Source organism: Trachemys scripta, chromosome 6 (assembly GCF_013100865.1).
Source record: "Trachemys scripta elegans isolate TJP31775 chromosome 6, CAS_Tse_1.0, whole genome shotgun sequence".
Taxonomy (NCBI): Eukaryota; Metazoa; Chordata; order Testudines; family Emydidae; genus Trachemys; species Trachemys scripta.
The window spans coordinates 75,816,425-75,838,766 of NC_048303.1; the positions used below are offsets into that span (position 1 = coordinate 75,816,425).

The 22,342-nt window shown below is 39.8% G+C and overlaps 1 protein-coding gene across 5 annotated transcripts in view; it reads right to left on the reverse strand.

The window, feature by feature from the left end:
• The window catches only part of MARCHF3 (membrane associated ring-CH-type finger 3), a 144,050-nt gene that overhangs the window by 45,755 nt on the left and 75,953 nt on the right, over window positions 1-22,342 (reverse strand). Inside the window, exon 3 of one of the 5 annotated variants that reach the window (XM_034774940.1) lies at window positions 21,590-21,749. The exons of the other annotated variants lie outside the window; for them this stretch is intronic. The gene's annotated coding sequence lies outside the window, so the exon portion shown is untranslated. The remainder of the gene's footprint in view (window positions 1-21,589; window positions 21,750-22,342) is intronic. 5 annotated transcript variants of the gene reach the window in all.

The following is a 22,342-nucleotide window of genomic DNA, read 5'->3' on the forward strand; positions in this document are numbered from 1 at the left end:
GTACAGTATTTATTATTGTTATAGCACTTCCCTTTAAGGGGGAACTGCAAGTGTTCTGATAAATTGCTCTAGTACCTCTGTTTTTCTGATGAAATGCTCTCTTGTGACTTCCAACAGCAGCTGTCTGAGTCACAGTAGATATCCCTACAGCTCCTCTTACAGTAATGGCACAGGAGGTGAGGTGAGAGTAGGGGATACGGGAAGAGGAAAGGGATCTTCACTACCTCAGAGAGAGGGGCATATACTGGAGTCACAAGAAGGCATGTTTTGCTGGGACTCTAGCTCTCTCTATCTTGATAACAGACCCTTCACCTGCAGTGAAAGGCATAGTCTGACCCTGTGCAACATTCTTTCCATATAGCATGTTTTCTCTTGTTCCGTGAAGCTGACCTCAGATTGTCTTTCACATTTATAGGCTGAAGGGAGAGACTAAACAAGTGCATTTTGGAACAACTAACAAAACAGACAACCAGCCCACCAAGAAAAGGATACAAATTAACTTCTTATACCACACTGTTTTATAGCTGAACGCTTTCCTGCTTACACTACTTGGCTGTGAGCCTGAAATGTTAGTTAAACAATTATATATTTTAAAGAGAATAGGTCATTTAGGACCTGATTCAAATCTTGTTGAAGTTTATATGGAAAGATTCTTATTGTAGTCAATGGGCTGTAGATCCAGCTTAGTTAGGGTTTGTCTACACAGCAAGTTAGTGCATGGCAAGCCAGCACAATCTACAACACACCAGCCCGCCACAAACGTGTGGATGCTGCTACAGTGCAGTGTCAACAGGGTGAATTAGTACGTGGTGTGCTGGAGAGTCACACCCTGCCCACACAGTCAGTCAGTGTGCGGCAAACCACGCCCTTAGTTTACATTAACTGTAGGAGGAAACTTAAGGGATAGTGGTCAGAGTCAAATCCCCCATTTACAACTACAGCCTTGTCTACCTAGGGAAATGGTTGTGTTTTTGTTTTTATTAAAGTTTCACCATTGTTACCATTGGGGCAACCAATGGACTGCTGCCACCATTTTAATCCCTAAAGTCCCAATCCAGCAAACACTTAATTTTACAAACTATGGGCCTCATTCTCTATTCATGCTGGCTATGAATTGTGAGAGGACTCCCACAAAGACCCTGATCTTGCAAAGGCTGCCTACCATATGTGCTTAACTTCATGAAATGAGTAACCCTGGACTATTCTCACCATACATTTGGAAGCCTCTGCAAGATTGGAGCCTTGGTCTTCTAATGCTGCTCAGAGAAGGTCTAATCAATATAGTGATTCAAAGGCAGGCTCTCTATGTTAGGGCTCACTATGATGCTAATAGTGGTGGAGTAATAGGGGGTAATTTTGGGGAAAAAAAATTCTCTAAGGCAAAAAGGCCTGAGTTGGCAAGTGACTTGAAAAACTAAAAAATTCCAAAGATCAGACCCAATGAATAATACGGTCCCAATCTTTGATTAATTTTATTCCTTAAATTATTATATTTAAATTCTCTGCAGTGTTAGTAACTCATGATTTTATTGAGTTTTGTGATATTTGGGGCTTTTATTAAAGGCCCAGCTGCTGGAATTGTGATTATATCAGAATCTGTTTTCACTTCTTTAAAAGTAAGTTTCCAGTCCTCATGGTTGAAGAGAGAAGCTTGAAAATGTGAAACCTAAAGTTTTCAAATCCAAAGGCAAATAAAACACGATACCCACCACTCAACATGTACTATATTTAGTATCTCTGGATTTTGAGGGGCCTAATTTTTTTTAAAAACAGATGAGTTTGGCAATCCTGACTCTACCAATTTCACACAGACATCAAAGGCTTTTTTACCAGCCAATTAAACATGGAGTGGACAATGGTTATAAATAAATAAAATAAAGGTTAAAATTGACTTTTTTGAAAGCCAAGTGAATGCAGTATCTAAAATTGTTGTTTTTATCCTAATCATATCACCGTTTCAATGCATACTAATGTAACTTGACATTGTCAATGTATTTTACATTAACTTCCTTTCCATCTCTCAATCTACATAGTCATTTCATATTAAAATGACTTCCTATACCAGCCACCTCTCTCCCATCCTACAAACCCCAAGCACTTTGTTCCATGAAGCCTTTCAGTAGTGACCCATGCATTTGTATCATCTGGGGTTGAATACTGCAGTTTGTGTACACTGAGGTACAGTGGGATTTTGGGTGTGAATGGAACAGGTAGCGCCTTTTCTCCTTATATTGTTTATCTAGTATCAGGACTAGATTATCAACCCTTTGGGGTGGGGGCCAGCGCTTTTAATGTTTTGTCCGGTGCTGAGTCCACTGTTGGCACTCAATAAATAAATAAAACATAGCATGTGTATAGTACTTTATTTCCTGAAAGCACTCCCTTGCATTAACTTATTTATATATGTGCTGTCTCAAAATAATGGTGTGTAATCAGCCTATGTAATCCTGTGGGCTTGCCAGCTAACCCTCCCCACAAAGAGAACTTACTTTGTATTTTATCCTGTAGTGTTTTACTTGGCACTGGTTTAGCATCTGATGTTTATTGGCAAATGAATTAAACAAAATATTTTGGAAGATTCAAAAGCCATTTTTTCTTTAAAGAAAAAAGGAATATAAAATTAAGCTCCTTTCCTTTTCCCTTTCCTCTTACTCTCCAGACAAAAGTGACTAAAAATACTCTCCTACCATTTGCTTCAACACAGGAAGATGCAATAATAAAAGAACAAAAAGAGTTCCTTTGTCCCAGAGAGAATGAGCTGTAAATTCTAAATCGGTCTTCTATAATTTTTAGACACAGAGTTCTATCTTTAATTTTGTGGAAAGCTACCTTATACCAAACTCAATTATGCTGTGTGTTTTCATAACAAATAGTTCCTAATGCCAAAAAGAGAGTGCATTTAAGAGGATTCTGTATTTAAAAATGTGATCATGCTGGCTGGTCCCTATACTCCGCTAGTGTTGCTGTGCATGGCAATATGAGGGGAAATCTGAGATTGCTGTTTCTCCCATCTGCCAAAGGTGCAGTCAGGGAGGATGTGCTCATAGTTTTCTGCAGTGAGCATGCACAGTGGCAGTGATAATGGGAAGCCTCAAAGCTACATGAAATACTTTAAGTAGTCTTCTATTATTAATCATCGGAAGGAAGAATGTTAAGTAAATTAGGGCCAACATTTATATGTGAGGTATGGGGGCCGATATTTTGTTAACTTACTTTTAATTACCCGTTTAAATGAAAATGGCTTGTCTGAATTTAAACATTCTCTTCCAATGCTTCCAAGCCAAATATTGCAGCATTGTGCTAGATCATGAGAAGCAGGAAGTAAACCTTACTAGAAGCCGAATAAACACAAACTGGAGAAGTTTTCTTTTATTATCTAAGCTGAGTGAGGTGCCAAAAGATAACAAAATGGCAATCAGATTTTTTTTTAAAAGATTCTTTATTATTAGAATGAAATGTAAGGGAATGTGATTGGGATAGTGGGGATTTTAGTATGAATTTCAACCTGATAGTGTTCTTTTGATTTCTGCCCAGAAATAAACATTCTGGGGCAGATTATCTTATGTGCCATGCTCTGCTCAGTATATGACTGAGAAGCTGTCAGATCTCATTATGCCATTTGTGTCAGCCCTACACATGCAATGATTTAGAGCAGGCTAAGGACTGCTCTAACTTATGCCACTGGCAAAGGATTTCTATGGGATTAGTGGAGGACTGGTGTACCATAGCTTTGCCTTGCCTCCTTTCCACTTCTGACACATCCCATCCACCTTCAATGTACCCCTTACTTTGGTGAGGGGTATTTGGTGCAGGAGCTTTATGCTAGTGGAGAACTCCCTCCCAGCCTTGGGAATTCTCAAAATGGCCAACTATGGCCAGATCCTGGTTCCTTTGTGGTACCTGAGAGGTATCTACAAAAATACTGAGTGTCGCCTAACATCTGTTATAAGAATTCAGATCAGTGGTCTCGCTAGTCTGGCATCCTGTCTCCCACAGTGGCCAGTATCAGATGCTTACAAGAAAAGCAAATTAACCCCCAGAAGGAACCATTATGAAGATCAGCTGAAGAGAGATACAGCTGGCAACTCTGGCTTTAGAACATTTCCCTTTCAAGTCTTCCTCTCATTTGGGGGTAAAAGAAACAGCATGAAATGTCTCAGAAAATGCTCTCCAGTCCACACTGTTTAAATAGTTCACTTATATTTATATTCTACAACCTTTTAAAAAGATGAACTGAAATCCAAAATAATTGTGATTAATATAAGGTTATGAAATCTCTCTCTCTCACACACACACATAAACCAACAGTGTTTACAAAAGCTACCTTTTCACTAATTGACAGCAAAACATTAGTGACATTAACAGGATCACATTAAACACAAGCTTCCTGAGCTTCACAGAAACAATTGCATACTGAATGTAAATTATTTTCTTTTTAATGCACTATAAATTTTAGAAACAATTTGCTGATCTCCTGCCCCTAAAAAAAGAGATGCATATTAACCCCAACATTATTCTCTGTATGTCCATGTACACCTCTACCTCGATATAACGCTGTCCTCGGGACCCAAAAAATCGTACCGCATTCTAGGTGAAACCGCGTTATATCGAACTAGCTTTAATCCACTGGAGTGTGCAGCCCCACCCCACCGGAGCACTGCTTTACCGCGTTATATCCGAATTTCGCGTTATATCGGGGTCGAGGTGTATTAAAGAAATCTGGGTTGTTACTTGAGATTCATTCTCCTTTTAGAAATATGAGGAAGGGACTCAGGCCAAATTGTTCAAAGGCCATCAAGTTCCATTACATTTTAGGATATGTTCATTATGAAATTTCTTTAGTTATTCTCTTAAACCAATATCTTCTTATAGATCCATTCAAGTCTCAGAAAACACATCTGTGTGCACCATTCTGTGTATCGCAAAGCCTCATTAACCCTGCAGAAATTATCCATGGATTTGAAGAGTGGAGATACTAGAACTTGGCTGCAGATGCTGGCTCTGTGGCAGGTCAACTTATAAAGGGATGGGGGGGGGGCGAGGGGAGGAGGGAGTCAGCATGTTGCAAAAGGACAAAATAAATAAAGGAAAAAATGGCTCAATCTCTGCAACTCCAAGGCTGGGAGTTGCAGTGGGCAGGAGGATGGCTGGAAAAACTAATGTAAATGACTTCCCTGCCTCTTGCAACTCCCTATGCCACACCTAGTCCTCTCCATCCCTCCCCATCTAGAGATCCTGCTTCCCTAGAACTATTACCTGGCACTGGTGTGAAGTAAAGAACAATCTTCTACTGGATAGGGTGACCAGACAGCAAATGTGAAAAATCAGGATGGGGGTGGGGGGTAATAGGAGCCTATATAAGAGAGACCCAAAAATTGGGACTATCCCTATAAAATTGGGACATCTGGTCACCCTACTACCGGAGGATGGGGGTTTTTGGTCCTGTGGGTTCTGAAAGGGGTAAAGCTCATTCATCAAGCCCCATCCTCTTCATTTCCCCCAGAAAGTAGAGGTTTTTTTTGTGGGCAAGAGGGATATATGTCCTCTCTCCATCCCTTTAGGAAACTCAATCAGGGTTAGCCTGCTTTGAGGCCATGCAGATCCTCAAGAATGTCTCTGGATAACAATGTAAACCAGCCAGGCAAAAACCTATCCCCATGTTAAGATGTTCTGGAGACTCCCTGAGTGTATCCTATTGTCATTCTGATGATCCCACATGGAAATTAAGTGGGGTATAGTAAGGTTCTGTGCTACTAATAGTACAATCCGCAGCTGTTTGCATAAGCTTTTTTGAACCACGGTCTCTTCTAAACAGGAACCACTTCCAAAGCTACCAGCTCTCCGAAATGTGAAAATTATGAAGACTTGGAGCCAGAAAGGCTATTCGAGTCAGGATAGGGCCTAGAAAAATTAAACCAGCAAATAATGTTTTCAACAAACAGGGATGATGATCCCTTGTTCAATTAATGTTCAGGTTTTAAGTCTCTAAAACAAATTCATCAGTAATCCAACACGGCTGGAGAACAACATAAATCCCTACATAAGATCAAATAACTTCAGTTTCCAATTCTATCTGTTTTGACTTTATAAGCTCCCAAGTCTGATCTGAACCAGAGAGAAAGGAGAGAACACAGTCCTTGCTCTAACAGACCTACTCTTTGAGAATAGAATCATAGCAGTGTAGCACTGGAAGGGACCTCAAGAATTCATCAAATGCAGCCCCCTGCGCTGAGGCAAGGCCAAGTTCACCTAGACCATCCTTGGCAGGTGTTTTGCCCTACCTCTTTTGGAAAACCTCCAAATAATGAGTATTTTGCAAGATCCCTTTGAAACCTATTCCAGAGCTTAACTACCCTTTCTAGTTAGCAAGTTTTTCTAATATCTAACAAATCTCCCTTGCTGCAAACTAAACTGATTGCTTCTGGTCCTACTTTCAGTGGACATGGAGAACAATTTTTCACACTCCTTTTTGTAACAGGCCTTAACATATTTAAAGACAATTATCAGATCTCCCTTCAGTCTTCTTTTCACAAGACTAACCATGCCCAGGTTTGTCTGTTTGTTTCAACCTTTCCTTGCAGGTCAGGTTTTCTAAGGCTTTTATCTTTTTTGTTGCTCTCCTCTAGACTTTCCCAATTTGTCCACATCTTTCCTAAAGTGTGGTACCCAGGACTGGGACATAGTACTCCAGCTGAGGCCTTACCAGTGCTTAGTACATAGACAATTCCCTCCCATATCTTACATACAACACTTCGGTTAATACACCCCAAAATACTAACATTTTTTGCAGCTGCATAATATTGTTTGACTTATATTCATTCACATCTCTGAAACCCTTGGCAAAAACTGACAGTACAGATGTTCCAGCCGATTATGGCACCCCAAAAGGACTTTTTTTGTCAATATTTTTCTATGAGTTTAATGGAATATTGAAATTTACCTAGACACTGAATCCTTGCCTTGGCCTCTGTCTAGTCAGGAGGAAAGCATGCCTTTTTATCTTGTTTTGAGGGACCATTGTAATAACTTTTTCCATCAGGTAATGTACACCCTACTTCTTCTCTATTGCCAAAAGTATTCTTTCCTCACCCCACAAGTTTGATAACTACAGGCCAGCCACCTTCTAGTTTTGAATTAGGCCTCATGAACATGCCCTTCCTCCTTGCTTACAATCTTGCAGTCCTTGCAATCTTTGGCTACTATGTTTAAGCGGTTGACTTTTGGCTTTCAGAAATCCCCCAATCCATAATTTGTGAAATCTTAGTTTGTACTTAAGGGGAAACTGTTTTGCAATCATCTGTTTTCCTCCATAAAAGTGCATTTTAGTAGTCTGCTGAATTTCTCTTGGTTAATTATACTTCTCACACCATTTGGGCATTGTCATCTGTTATTCATACATGTCAATTTATTTGGGGTTCTTTGGGGTTCTGGGGTAAAATATTTCTTAGTGATTTGATTTACTTTTGTCACACATACAATGATGCTACAATCTCATCTCCAATTAACTCCTAACCCTAAATGAAAAATATTGATGCAGAGTGGTGACTAAATCAACTAGAAATAGAATCTGATTCACACAATCTTCTTCAAGCCTTTCCTCAACATGGAGTCCTTCTCCAAAATGATGTTTTCCAATTTTCATGTAATTAGAAAAATTATGTGGATTTAGTGCTTGTGAAACATGGCTGCTTGACAGCTCTGCTCATGAGGTCTTCTTCATACCCATTAAATTCTTGGATCCTGCTGAAATGCCCAATAAGCATGCTAATTAAGTTATCAGGTATGTGATGTGAACAAGTGCCCACTGGGAACTGAACTGAAATCACTTGTCTCATCTAACATAATTACTGACACAACCATCTGATGATGATAGCCTTTGGTTACTGATGACCTGGATTGAAGTAGCAAAACTATGGAGGAAAGCACCATATTCCAGGATAAATTTACTAAACCATTTAGTCCCCCATGGAATCTTATTATATTTTGTTCTAAGGAAAACTAAAATCTATAATTCTTTAGAGAAGAAAGTGCATAAGTTGCAAGAGACCAAAGGGGAAAAAATCCTGAAAGTGGAAAATATCTTCTGGTCAATTTCTTGTGCAACTACAGGGTGGTTACTGCACCTATTGTTTATCAGGTGACAGTTGACTGCAATTCCAGGTTAAAAGGGTAATTCCTGGGTAAAATGGGCACTTTCTTATAGCCCTACAGATCTAACCCCATGTTTGCTTTGGATTTATTAACATCAAAAACCTAAAATATCCAGTCACATAACAAAACTTGAGTCACAACACTGCGACTTTGTAATCTTTCACTTAAGGGTGCAGATAGCTGGAGTGTGAGAAAACTATTGTAAATCAATAGAAGTTATCTGGATATAACCACCACTCTCTGAAACTTCTTATAAAGAAACTGGAAGGACTGTAAGTTTCCTTGCAGCAGATGTCTCACCATAGTTGTTGCTATTTTAGTCACAGACTCTGATATAAAATCAAATGAGCCATTTTCACTTTTGCCTCCCCGCCCCACTCCACTTTCATACTCTCAATATCAGTTGTAATCCATTCAACTACCTTAATATCATATAACTTGCTGGATGTTCACACAGATGGGACTGGGATATCAGGCATCAGAGAAATAGCCAAATGTCTTAACGCTACACACGTTACAATTTAAAAACCAACACCACCTTAAGGACTGCAGCCAGCAATTACGTCCACTTCTTAAAAGCAGGATTAGTGTACCTCTGTAACACAGCACAATAACCGAGTGACAGCTGCTATGTAAGTGAGGGCAGCTTCAAAACCCTAACTATTGATGTGCTCCTCTCACCCTATTGAAGACACCAGTTATTCAGGTATTAGCAAAGACTAAATTGTAGATCACTTCTTATAAGGAAAAACACCCCTGTGGCTGAGGGGTCCTGTACTAACAAAACTGCTGCAGCTCTGCTGCATGAGGTGGGGATAGGATTTGTCCCCATCAGCAATCTTGTGTGTGTGTGTGTGTGTGTATATAATATATATAGACTATGTAGTCCCAATACAAATGCTCCTCAGAAATAGTTTTTTTTAAATATTAATTTATGTACAAACTTATGTGAAAACTGTGATTACCTATGCATGCTATAGAAAAGAATGACCTAGATAGCAGTATTCTGTTTAAGAATGTTTCACTCTATAATTTTAGAAACAGGACTCTAGAAGACAGTTCTCCAGACAGCTCCATCTGCACCTGGATTATTTATTTTGCTATAGTGAGATAAGAGCTCTAAGTGGTACAGTTCCTAAAAGCTGCTTTAATGTCCACAACATCCAAGGGGACAGTGGCACTTTAATGTTACATTGGTGTGAAAACAATATGACAACTCTGAATATTGGGAGCCTTACAATGTGCCATGTACACTTACTAAATCTGGACATACACACTAAGGCCCAGTCTACACTAGAAATTTAGGTGGTTTAACTTCGTTGGTCAGGGGCATGAAAAATCCACATTCTGAGTGATGATGATGTTAAGCTCATCTAAGTTCTCATGCTAGTTTGATGGAAGAATTTGTCCATCAACCTAATTATGCCTATTGGGAAGGTGGATTACCTACACCAATAGGAGAACCCCTCCCGTCAGTATACGTAGTGTCTACACACTGAAGGGCTACTGTGGTGCAGCTGTGCTGCTGTAGCATTTTAAGTGTAGACACGCCCGAACTATTTCTACCTTTATTTCACAACATTTTGGAGATAATGACTTTGATCCTTTCATGAACAGCCTAAGGCTGATAAATAAACAACACTGATCTTGTGCCACTCTTGTGACTTTTTTTTTTTTTTTTAAACACTTCAGAAAACCAATACCTTCCCCTGAGCTACTTATGAGAGCAGCGATCTTCCAGTTTTCAACTAACCAGGGCTTCCAGTGCATCTAGCAATGGGATAACACTGCTCTCCAATATCTTAATGTGACAAAGATAGGATATACTTGTTTTGTTTGTCCCTATTGGCAAACCCACCCCTAAACTACAGAACCCATAATCTTTATCTGTCAATTGTAGCTGCTAGTGTAACATTATGAATGAGGAAGAATACTTAGTCCATATACTGTGGCTTACCTTTTCAAAGCATGGTACCAACATTAATAGTAACAGAATGAAATTATGGGCCAGATCCTGATGTAAATCGATGTAGCTTTATTGACTTCAGTGGAGCTACACGGACTTACATTAGCTGGAGACCTGGCCCTAAACACGTATCTTCTGATTAAAATAAGATTAACATTTAAAAGAAGACTCATAATTAAGTCAAGACAAAGTGAACTTTCTCACTGGGCTAATGCTCTGCTGAAATGATACAGGCTATTGCAGCTGTGACCTCATCCTCTCATTTGTCTCCCCAGAGGTAAGCATTCAACTAGACTTGGAATTAGGGCACTAGAGATCTGTTTTGATGATGAAGTAAGAAAAATGTATCTTACATTTTAAGTGAAAACTAAACTGAAGCTTCTGTGTTAACACGCCTTCCCCCACTTTGCTAACGACAGTTTAGAGGAAGAGTTTCAGCATGTTCACTCGGTCATAACTGATGAACATTGATGATCTTCATTCAGGCTTTGTTCAAAGGTTATCCAAAGACAAGGTTCTCCATGTCTGAGTGTGCAACTTTACACCCCAAATGAGAGATGCCAAAACTCAGAATCCCACATCTGTTTTTAAGAATCCTACTACAAGTATACTGGATACATGTTGGTTGGTTTTGTTTTCTGTTTTTGTTTTTAATATCAGTACAAAGGGCAAACAACTGCAGTTACAATTAAAAATAAAAAAAGCCCTGCATCTATCATCACTGCTAGTATCCCAGTCTTGTCTGTGCCCAGACCTTATCCCTGGCAGCTGTTTGTCTCCTCCCTCCCCGCAATCATGAGTTCCTGCAGCCCATCAAGGCATGTGATTCTTTATTGCCAAAGCACTAGCTGTAAATATTGGCCCTCCACAGGAGCCTGTCTGGAGGAAATGCTGAAGACAGCCATAACAAGAGCAGCAGTTATCACTCAATGCTGCATCCTGATCACAAGATAAAGTTTAAAATGCAGGATATAATCCCATCACAAGTGTGATATGGTGATTTTCCCCTATATTTATTTATTTATAAACTGCCAACAGTAGAATATTTTGTTTGAATTGCTTATAATATAAAATCAACTTTTTCACTGCAATAACTTAAAGTTCTTTGACAGGTTTCAGAGTCGCAGCCGTGTTAGTCTGTATCCGCAAAAAGAACAGGAGTACTTGTGGCACCTTAGAGACTAACAAATTTATTAGATGCATAAGNACCTCCCTGGCCACACAATAGCAGGAAATAATGGAGAAAGAAAAGGAATCAAAGACAGAAACCTAGACATATACATTTCACAAGACAAATGTTCTTAAATCAAGTATTTTTTTGACTCTCCTTTGGTAATATCAGTCATGATGATTAATCAGTACTAACTGCTATTCAGAGATCAACTGATTTTTAATAATCACATTTTATAATTAATATAAATAATTATTTTCTATAGTTTTTTTTTCTTCAAGACAAATGTGCTTGGCGTAGGTGCTGGATCCAGGGGTGCTGCTACACCCTCTGGCTTGAAGTGGTTTCCACTATATTCAGGGTTTTCAATGGCTCTCAGGACCCCCACTATAAAATTGTTCCAGCACCCCTGGAGCTTGGGATCTTTGTGAAACAACCAGAATTATAATGACTTTTCAGATCAAAGTTACTTCTTGAATAACATGTCCCCAAATAATTTCTGATTATTTTCTCCTTATCAGGTACAGTGTTAAAATGACAACTTACAAGTAATTAGCGGTCATGTTAACAAGTCTTTTCAGTTACTGAATTCTGCTAACAAAAGCTCATAATTCCATTCAATGACATTGAATGGGAATTATTATCAGCTTTGCTTTTCTCCCCCAAAGCAAAAAGTCCCATTGATCCTGAGATACAGTACTCAGTTCAATGAGCTAACAATCATTCCAAAGAGAACTTGTGGCACCTTAGAGACTAACAAATTTATTAGAGCATAAGCTTTATGCATCCGAAGAAGTGGGCTGTAGTCCACGAAAGCTTATGCTCTAATAAATTTGTTAGTCTCTAAGGTGCCACAAGTACTCCTGTTCTTCTTTTTGCGGATACAGACTAACACGGCTGCTACTCTGAAACATTCCAAAGAGTAAATGCCATTACATCTATGACACCTATAATGCTATACATACATATCTGCTCTATTCATGAGGCTGAGTTAGCCTGACTAGATGTCTCCAGCAATTATTTCAAAGTAGCTTTCTGTGAGTTTTACACACACACACACACACACACACACACACACACCTCTACCTTGTTGACACAGGAAAGATTTTTGGTAGAACAAATGTGTAAATGTAACCTGATAAAGCTATAAAGGTATATCTCACCCTTCCGCCCATGTAGACATTAACTCTGGTACGAGTGGCTTCTTCCAGTTTAGTTTGTCATAAGAGAACGGGTAAAAGCTAAACCAAAAAAGTCACTTTTCCCCTATAATAATGTACTCAAGGAGAGAGGGGATTTAAAACTGATAACTATATTTAGGGTGACCGGGCTACCTTGTCCGTTATCTCTCTCTTTTTTTTTTTTTTTTTAAATTAGTAAAGAAAGAATGCATGTTTTCAAAACAATAGTTACTTTATTTCAAAGGGGGGGAGGGTGGTTGACTTATATGGAATTAAAATTACAAAGGGGGCGGGTTTGCATCAAGGAGAAAAACACACAACTGTCACACCGAAGCCTGGTCAGTCATGAAACTGGTTTTCAAAGCCTCTCTGATGCTCAGCGCACCTTGCTGTGCTCTTCTAATCACCCTGGTGTCTGGCTGCTCAAAATCGGACGCCAGGCGATTTGCCTCAACCTCCCACCCCACCATAAACATCTCTCCCTTACTTTGACACATATTATGGAGCACACGCAAGCACCAATAACAATGGGAATGTTGGTTGCGCTGAGGTCTGACCAACAGCGCCAGCGAGCTTTTACACGTCTAAAGGCACATTCTACCACCATTCTGCACTTGCTCAGCCTATAGTTGAACTGCTCCTTACTACTGTCCAGGCTTCATGAATGGATCCCCCGAGCTCGTCTCTGGGGAGCAGGAGAGCAGAGTTGCAGCGGAAGTGGTGGATGATGATGGTTAGCAGTCCTACTGCACCGTCTGCTGCAAAGGCAAGGAGCTGCTGCTGTGTAGCAATGCCAGCTGCTGCAGGTGCTTCTGTGTCGAATGTTTTGAGGTCCGGGTAGGGCAAGGTACCTCGGCCAAGGCAAAAGAGCAAGAGCCCTGGAGCTGTTACATGTGTCAACCACAGAAGTGCTATAGGGTGTTACAGCGCTGACCAGACTGGAATGTACGGCTGCAAGATTTCTTCACCAGCGACAAAGGACAGGAATATGATGCACCTAAAATCTAAAAAGGCCCGCACATTTTCCAGAGTAACTACTCTTGATAACAGAACGTCAATGATTGCATTGGCTACTTGTCCACAGCAGCCCCCACAGTAGACTTGCCCACAACAGCAGCAGTGACGGTGAGCTGAGTGGGTTCCATGCTTGCCATGGTATGGCGTCTGTACGGAAAAGAGGAAAAGAGGCGTGAAACGATTGTCTGCCGTTGCTTTCATGGAGGGAGGGGCGACTGACGACATGTATCCAAAACCACCTGCGACAATGTTTTTGCCCCATCAGGCACTGGGAGCTTAGCCCAGAATCCCAATGGGCAGCAGAGACGGCAGGAACTGTGGGATAGCTACCCACAGTGCACCGCTCCATAAGTCGATGCTAGCCACGGTATTGAGGACTCACTCCGCTGACTTAATGCGCTTAGTGTGGACATATGCAATCAACTGTATAAAATCGATTTCTAAAAAACTATCTAATTTCGTAGTGTAGACATACCCAGTACAATATATGCAGAATGGCTTTTGAAATTAATCAAAAAGGGGATTTTCTTGCACGTCATCCTTATCACAATCTTTGAACAAATTACAGCATTGGTTTCATGCCTGTAATTTTCAGAAGTACTTTCCAACTGGCGTATGAGAGAGAGAATTTGGTAGACCTTTCTAATTTTAGCTCTCTTGCTCTCTATTATATGTTTGTGTATGTTCAGATTTGGTCTGACTTTTGAAGAGATGCAATTGTTGTTTGGCGGGACAAGGTACATCATTAATTATATGTATATTTAGAGAGTCACTATAAACAGGGGAGAAAAGTAGAAAGGGCACTGAATTTCTGAAATCAGAAGGGTTGGGTTCTATTCCTAGATCTGCTACTCATCTTGTGTGACCCTGGGCAGCTCACTTCACTTTTATGCCTCTGTTTCTTCTTCCTCTCTCTATTTAGATTTCTTGCTCTGAAAGAGTTTATATTCTTAGTCTGGTATCTCCTAGATGTTACTGTAATACAAATAATGAAGTAGCTGGGTTTTTTATGCATTTAATGGATGAGTTTTAGGATCAGCACATTTATTTTGTGCTGCGTTTACACATATACGGTGCTGAATTCTGCTACTGCTCTGGGATGGAACTTCCACTAAGGTAAATGGGAGTTCCATATGCAGACTGACTAGACATTTTCTTGCTATGCAGAAAAAATTACCATTTGTGTTCATTGGCGAGCTGCTGTAAATTAGCATCCTTTTAAAATCAGAAGATAGATAAGAGAAAGATGGGGAGGCATTTTTATGGAGCCAAATTGTCTTGTGCTTCATTTCCCCAAACCCTGCTTAGAATTTCTCATAACTAAAATTGGAAGTGGAAAAAGCTAGGATTTTTGGTCACATTAAAGTAGCATGTACTTTGCTTCTGTTTTTTGTTTTGGAGATGATGGGTTATTGGAAAAGGCAGGATAGTGTCACCTTCAGCCTCCTCGACTTATTGCTATAACTTAGTCTTTCCCGTTGCAACTGGAGGAATCAGTTGATGGAAGAGGTGATGGTGACTGGTCTGATCACTAGTTCTTGTTTTAACTTAGCCTTGTGATTCGAGTTGTTGTTAAACTATTGCTGTGCCTTGAAAAATGTTAGTATTGCATACGTGGAAGTGCCTTCCGGTGGTTAGATCAGACTTGGCCCTGCCACCAAACCTACTTTGTAATCTTCAGCTAGTCATTTAGCATCCCTGTACCTCAAGTTCTCCATCTATAAGATGAGGGTGATAATACTTACCTATTTCATGAGGAAGTTGCAAATCTAAACTAAATGGTTCACATTAGTTTATTGAAAACAAAAGTGTGGAGGACAGGGAAATAGCAGCATCAAGTCTTTTCCCTGAAATTCCACAGGTTTGAGATTCTGCAGTTTTAGGGGATACATAGGTGATAACCACTCTCCACTAAACTGCCCTCTTCTACCAGTAGGGAAAAAGCCATGAAAATAACACTTATCACCTTGAGTAGTTCCCTCGGTGTAAAACATTCCCTCAGCTGTGTTTCCAACCAGCCACAGGCCCCTTCTGATGAGAGATCTGTGCTGTCATGGAGAGTTAGATATGAGAGAGAACCCATCCTCTGCCTTTCTGCTCCCACCACCTTTCTAGGCAACAGTCTAACGCAGACAGTGTACACACCTCAAGTTCCCAGGGAATGCTCATGTCCTCCTATATCTGTGATAGCCTTTTGAGGCCATATTCTTGACTATTCTACATATGGGAGGGAGGACTAATTTTCCCACTCGTTTCTGCAGTATACTAAATAGGAAATACTATCAGTTTATGGGCCCTAGCACAGTTCCCCACCCCCAAATAGGATATGATTTGGCTTTAATTCTAGAAAACAAAACATATTTTGGAGTCCTTGGATAAAAAATGCTACATAAATACAATGCATTCTGTTTGGCTATTCCAACACATGCTTGTGATTTGAGAGTGTAGATACAAGAGTTAACTTATCTGAGTTACTTCTCCTATATTGCCTTCCTTTAGTACCTGGTGGGGAGTACTAGCTTTGCTCCCTCACTTGTTGATAAGAGTTGTAAGCTATTGTTGTTATTAATAAGTGCTATTTATGTTTAGAGGTGAAATCTGTCAGTGGCTTAAGCCATCACTATAGTGTGATGCCCACTAGGCAGTTTTTCTCTGACTTTTTTTATTCTTACAACCTCCTTTTTTAACAAAAATTTAGCAATATGTATGTATTTATCAGGAGTAGTATTTGACCTGTTTACATATATCAGTATTTATTTTTGCTTTTCCACAAAGGCTGCAATTAACAGAAGTACTATTTTTATTTTTTAAATAATTGCATCCCAAAACACGTTACAATAAAAATACAATACGAAGTGCAAGACTTACATGATGCCAAAGTCTATTTCAAGTTGAAGGGAATCTGGTAGCACAGCCTTACCTACTGCAGCTGGACTGACCCACCAGTATTTGAGGTGAATAGCACCTAAAAAGTAACTGTTTTTTAGACCCCCATGGTTGAGAAATCAATGCGACTGTAAACCAGTAGGGTGACTGAGCAGAAACAAGACCCAGCAACAGGCAGTGTGATGCATTCAGCAGCAGAGAATTTTTTATAAAACACACACCAAGAAAGGTAACATAAGCAAAAAGAGGAACAAACAAAAGTTTTCCAGCCTGGCGATCAATCCAGAACTCAGAAGGTAGGCAGGGACCTCCACCTTCCCCAAGTATACATCTCATCCGGTCTCTCCAAGCAACTCTTCTTATAGCCCTCCCCGTGTGCACAGATGTTTGAGGGGGGAAATGCAAGGTGCCAGGCATTTGTTCCACTCATTTAAAATAGTCTGAGCTGATATTATATTCTGACATTACTACTGTAAATGGTCATCGCTGGCTCAATGGCCAAAACTAAGCTTCTCATTCCCTCCTGCGTGTTCCGCCCTCCTTTTTTTCAGTCCTTGTAGACACCTCCACCTTCTTCCCTGTCACTCAGGCTCATAATCTGGGTGTTGTTCTGACTCTTTCCTTTCTCTGTGCAGTGAGACAGTCTCAATCTTGCTGCTGCTTCATACTCCATATCGCTAAGATCAGCCTCTCCACCCACCCAACTTAAGTTTCCATCCAAGCCCTCATCATCATGTTGCATTTCAACAACTGCAACCTCCTCCACTCTGCACTTTAAAAAAAAAAAAAAAGTGCCATTTTGCCCCACTTAGACCCATTCAAAACTCTGCCACAATGATTTGCATTCCTGGTTCGTTGCTTCTACTGCATCATCCCTTCTTTGCATACCTCTACTCAGTCCCCATTCTGTAATGCATCACACACAAACTATCTTTCTTAACTTTTAAGACACTTCTGTGGCCTATCCCCACCCTTATCTCTTACATGGTATTCAGACATCAACCCCCATATCCACTCTGCCAATGATACCAGCCTTCATTGTCCATTTGCCAAAATTGTGCAGAAATGTTTGTGGGAATTTCCCATGCTGCTCATAAGGATTAGCTCCCTGTAAAAATGCACAAAATCACATTGTCTTTCTTCAGATCCCTCTTTACAATGCATTTCTGCCATGATACATAGAAAATGCCTACAATAGGATTTGGAGTAAACCTCTGCTCCACTGAAGTCAATGGGAGGTGTGCCACTGATTTCCATAGGACCAGGATTTCCCTGCCGGTGTTATGTGATCACTTATGCTGATCTGAATCAGCTCATTGTTATCTTTTGCTCCCCTGTTTATGTACTATAGTCTCTTGTTGCTAGTCTGCTTTAGATGGTAAAAGGAAGGGACTGTCTTGTTGTGTTATGTTTATATGGTACTTAGCACCCAAGTTTAGTTGCTTAAACTCTAATTTCAGAATTATTAGTATTATTTGTAGAGCGTCCAAGGCTATTGTGCTATGTACTAGCTCTCAACTAGATGAATCCAGTAAACTTTTCAGCATGGTAGCTGTGTTAGTCTGTATCAGTAAAAACAATGAGGAGTCCTTGTGGCACCAAGGACTCCTCGCTTTTACCAGTAAACTTTCTTTGTCTTCATTTGGTTGTCATACTATTTTTTGTGTCAAAATATTTAAAGCTTTTTAAAATCTGGTGTGCACATGTATTTACAATGTTGCAAAACTTATAAACCCCTTTTCAAGTTTATTAAACTCAAACTCTGCTGCAGGCTGCATGTTCCAATCTTTGAGGCAGATACTGCATTTTTAATAAAACAAATTTGTATGGTGGGGGAGTGGCAAGATTGCCTACCACATCTCCATAAAAGGTAAGGCCTGCAATAAGAATTAAGCTAACACTTTGGCTGATCATGTAAGAGACTACATAAAATCCAGCTCTGTGTACCCTTGCTGTACTTAAACAGCGAAGAGTGCTTTAGAGATGGTTAAAACCAATAGCAAACACTTGTTTTTAATCAGTAAAATAATCCAGTGCCTCTTCAAAACCAGAGAACACCAACCTGGGTCTCCATATAGTGATAAGCGCCTCCCCAAGAATGCTGAGTACCTTTAAAAAGAGTTGAAGTCAGTGTGCCCAATTCTGCTGTCGTTGACGTTAATAGAAGTTTTTACTTTGGTTTCTAAAGGGCAAATGTGGGGTAAGTAGGAGCAGAGAATGCTTGGGTCTTCCCAAAAAAGCACTCAGCACTGCTAGAGGATGGGCTCATATTGCCTAAGAAGGATTAGTTAATTTTCTTTACTTCTACAGTGACTTCTGCATGGTGACTCTGCCATGATTATTGCATAGTAAGCAATACAACACTGAGTGTTTCTGGAACCTTCGACAGAAGTTTGGACATTAGTTTTGGTGCAATTATGTTCGAGAGTGGTGGGGGAGGGGAGAGTCTGACTTCAGGAATAAATTCCTACTGCCAGGATAAAAATCTCAGCTGCATTGTCAACTTCAACTACGCTCTTCCTATAGGTACTAAGATTACAGTAGAGAATTTTGCCCAGATTGTCTAAAAACCAGCACCAATTTGATCTCCATTAATGTGGAAACAGCACTTCCTCCTTCCCTCCCCCACACAAGCCACAGTGGCAGTGACAACAGCCGGTTGCTCACAAACAGCCTGGCATACAGGAAGTCAGCATTTACTACATCAGTATTTCTACATTTGATAACAATAAAAGGGAACTTTCTCATTTCTTCAGACACACATCCGCATGAATAAAAAGAACTGCATGTTCTCAAAATACAGTGAGGAACTAGTCATAGGGTTTCTAAGAAGCCTGACAAAGCTTAAATTTAATAAAACAAAAGACAGACATAAAATTTTCCTTAATGGTCAATTCTTCAGCATCCAGGCTAACATTTCCAAAGGTGGATACCAAAAGCGAGGCATTTAAATAAAATACTTAACAAATGGCTCAATCATCAAAGGTGCTGAGTACCCACAGCTCTCTTCTCTCATTGGACTGTGCAACTGCTTTTCCAAGGACTCTTCAAATAATTTGTCGCCTGAGAAATTAAAATGACAGTAACTGCTGTACGTGTGCATCATTTCTAAGTTCTCAGCCAAAGATGTCTACATGAGACAGAATTACAAGATAAATCCCTTGGTGAGAATGTAACCATACTGAAACAATCATGAAGGAGGAAGCCAAAGAGATTTGCCATAGACCTGACTTTACATGCTGACCTTTTGAAGAGCCTCCTAACTAGTTTGCCCAGGTAATCACACTCTGGTAAAAAAAAACAAAAAAAAAAAGTTGCTGAGATACAGGTTTACACTGGTGCAGTCAATGCAGCAAAGATGCTCCACATTGAGACTTCCATCTCTCTTCTGGTCTGGTTCAGGTGAAGAAATCCCCCTTGGATAGGGTGAGAGAGAGGACTTTTCTTGGCCTTTTCCAAGAGGTGACTTTATCAAGGTCTAAAGGTGCCTACACAGGAAGAAGCAATCTGATTTTAGTGGGCCCCTAGCAAATAATGTCCTAACAAATCCAATGGCTGGAAGCTGAAGATAGAAAAATTAAAATTAGAAATCAGATGCATATTTTTAACAGTGAAGGTAGCTCACCCTTGGAACAGATTTCCAAGGGATGTGTTAGATTATCTATCACTTAACCAAGTTTTTAAATGAAGATGAGATTGCTTTCTAAAAAGATCTGCTCTAGTTCAATCACAAATTACTGGGCTTGAAATTGTTCATTTATGTAGCAGGGAAAAATAATTCCCTCCATTGCAGGAATTACTAGGTGAAATTCTATGGCCTCTTTTTTGCAGTCAGTTAAACTAGCTGATCAGTGTAATTCCTTTTGGCTTAAAATATCTGAACTTTCCAGTGAAAACAAAACTTTGAGCGGACTAAACCAGTACATTTGGCACTAGATTTCAGCACAGATTACTCACAACATGGAAAAGTGAAACATCAATCATTTTCCAGAAAAATGTTTTGGTAAAGATGCTCTGGAAAAATGTGTGAAAGAAACAGACTGTGAGGTCAGCAATTCAGGAACAAGATTTCAAATCTCAGTGCTGAATGTTTTATTGTGACTTGATCTAGTAATAGAATAGTAGATACAAGAAAAGGGTTTGTTACCCTAACCCTTTTTAAACTGATAAAATATTAAGGACAAACCCTAGAGTTGGTGGTTTGCCTGGCTTGTTACCTGCTTAGTTATCTTTAGGATTTTATAACTGTATATACAAACACACAATACAAAATTAAAATCTGACTTTAAGGAAAACGGATATACAGCATGATGATTTTCTTTGTCCGAATTATATAAAAAAAGTTTCAATGCTAGAATTCAGAGTCCAACATAGTTCACTCAAATGTCAGACACACACATTTTGAATGTTCTCTTAACATCATCTTTGTCAAACACATTCTGATTTACCAACAAAATCAGAGTAGCGCATAATATAGCGTTAGAGGGGATGGAGGCTATAATACAAGAACACTCAAGCATCCAGGCTATACTGGGAACATCTCAGGAAAAGTGCTGCACCCTACTTACATAACAAAAATAAAAACCATTTGCATGCAGCTGTATTTGCTATAAATGGCTTCTTTGAAAAACATGCAGGTGATCTACTTTGCACTTTCCAGAGAATTAGATTTTGTTTGCAATATAGTTTGCTGAGAGCCACACCTGGATAAAGGCCCTTTGGGGCACTGCTTTTTTAATCAGTGGGTTCCAAAGCGTATGGGCAAAGCTCTGAATAGTTAGACTTAATTTTGTGAAAAGCCAAAATACCAAATATCCAGTGGATTGTCTGAAAGAAAAAAAACCAACCCTAAATGAGTAGTAGTAGTAGTAGGGGTGTGTGTGTGTGTGTGTGTGTGTTTCTGTTTATATTAGAGTAGTGTGAAAACAAGGACCTGGTTACACACAAATTTTTGCACACAATTTCTCCATTTTGCTTTGTGTGATTTCACACTCCTGTTATTTCACTCTTCCATTTTAGGGCTGTGGATATCTTTCACCACTAAACATGTTTAAGCCCAAATAGGTGCCCAAGTTGAAGTGAAATAACAGCCATCTTTGACTTTTCTCTCTTTGAGAGGAGATAACACTCAACCGGGGGACAGCAGTGGACTTTATCATCTGGTGAGAGGGAGAGAAGGAAGAAGACATCTGGTTTGGTTTGCTATATTCATCTGACCTTCTTGGGTGGATGGCAGGCCCCTCAGGAGTCTTTGAGGACATATCTCCTCCAGTCCTTCCACACAGGTCTGAGAAACGAGTCAAAGTGGCTGCTCTTGATCCTCCTCAACATAGAATAGGCTTAGGTACCATGGACTAGACTTAGCCTGTGTGGGGTCCTATAGAAATACCAGGTGACAAAAGACAATTCAAAATTGGAAAATGCACCTTGAAAAGTTGAATTTAAAATTGTTGCTGACATTCAAAAACACAAAATGTTTCATGTCCAAATTGTGTTTTCTGTGAATTCAGTTTAACGTGTTTCTAGACAAACTCCGTGAACTAAAAATCTAGGATAGTGAGGCTTTTTCCAGAACCTTGAGTGCATATGTGACAAGCACAGTGCTTTAAAAGGATGCCTTTGCTGCTGTACAGACTTGGAAAATCAATGCTGTTTGTGACCCTAAGAGCATCCTTATGCCAGAATATAAGGGGCTCCCTAATATCTTAGTAATGACTGTCAGTTGGCCTGACCATTCAGTGCACCCCAACTCACTACTGTTATAATCAGTATCTAAAAGGTGTCATGTAATGTGTCATTGGAAAACTAGTAACTCACTTGATCATTAGTTTCAGAGTAACAGCCGTGTTAGTCTGTATCCGCAAAAAGAAGAACAGGAGTACTTGTGGCACCTTAGAGACTAACAAATGTATTAGAGCATAAGCTTTCGTGGACGACAGCCCACTTCTTCGGATGCATCCGAAGAAGTGG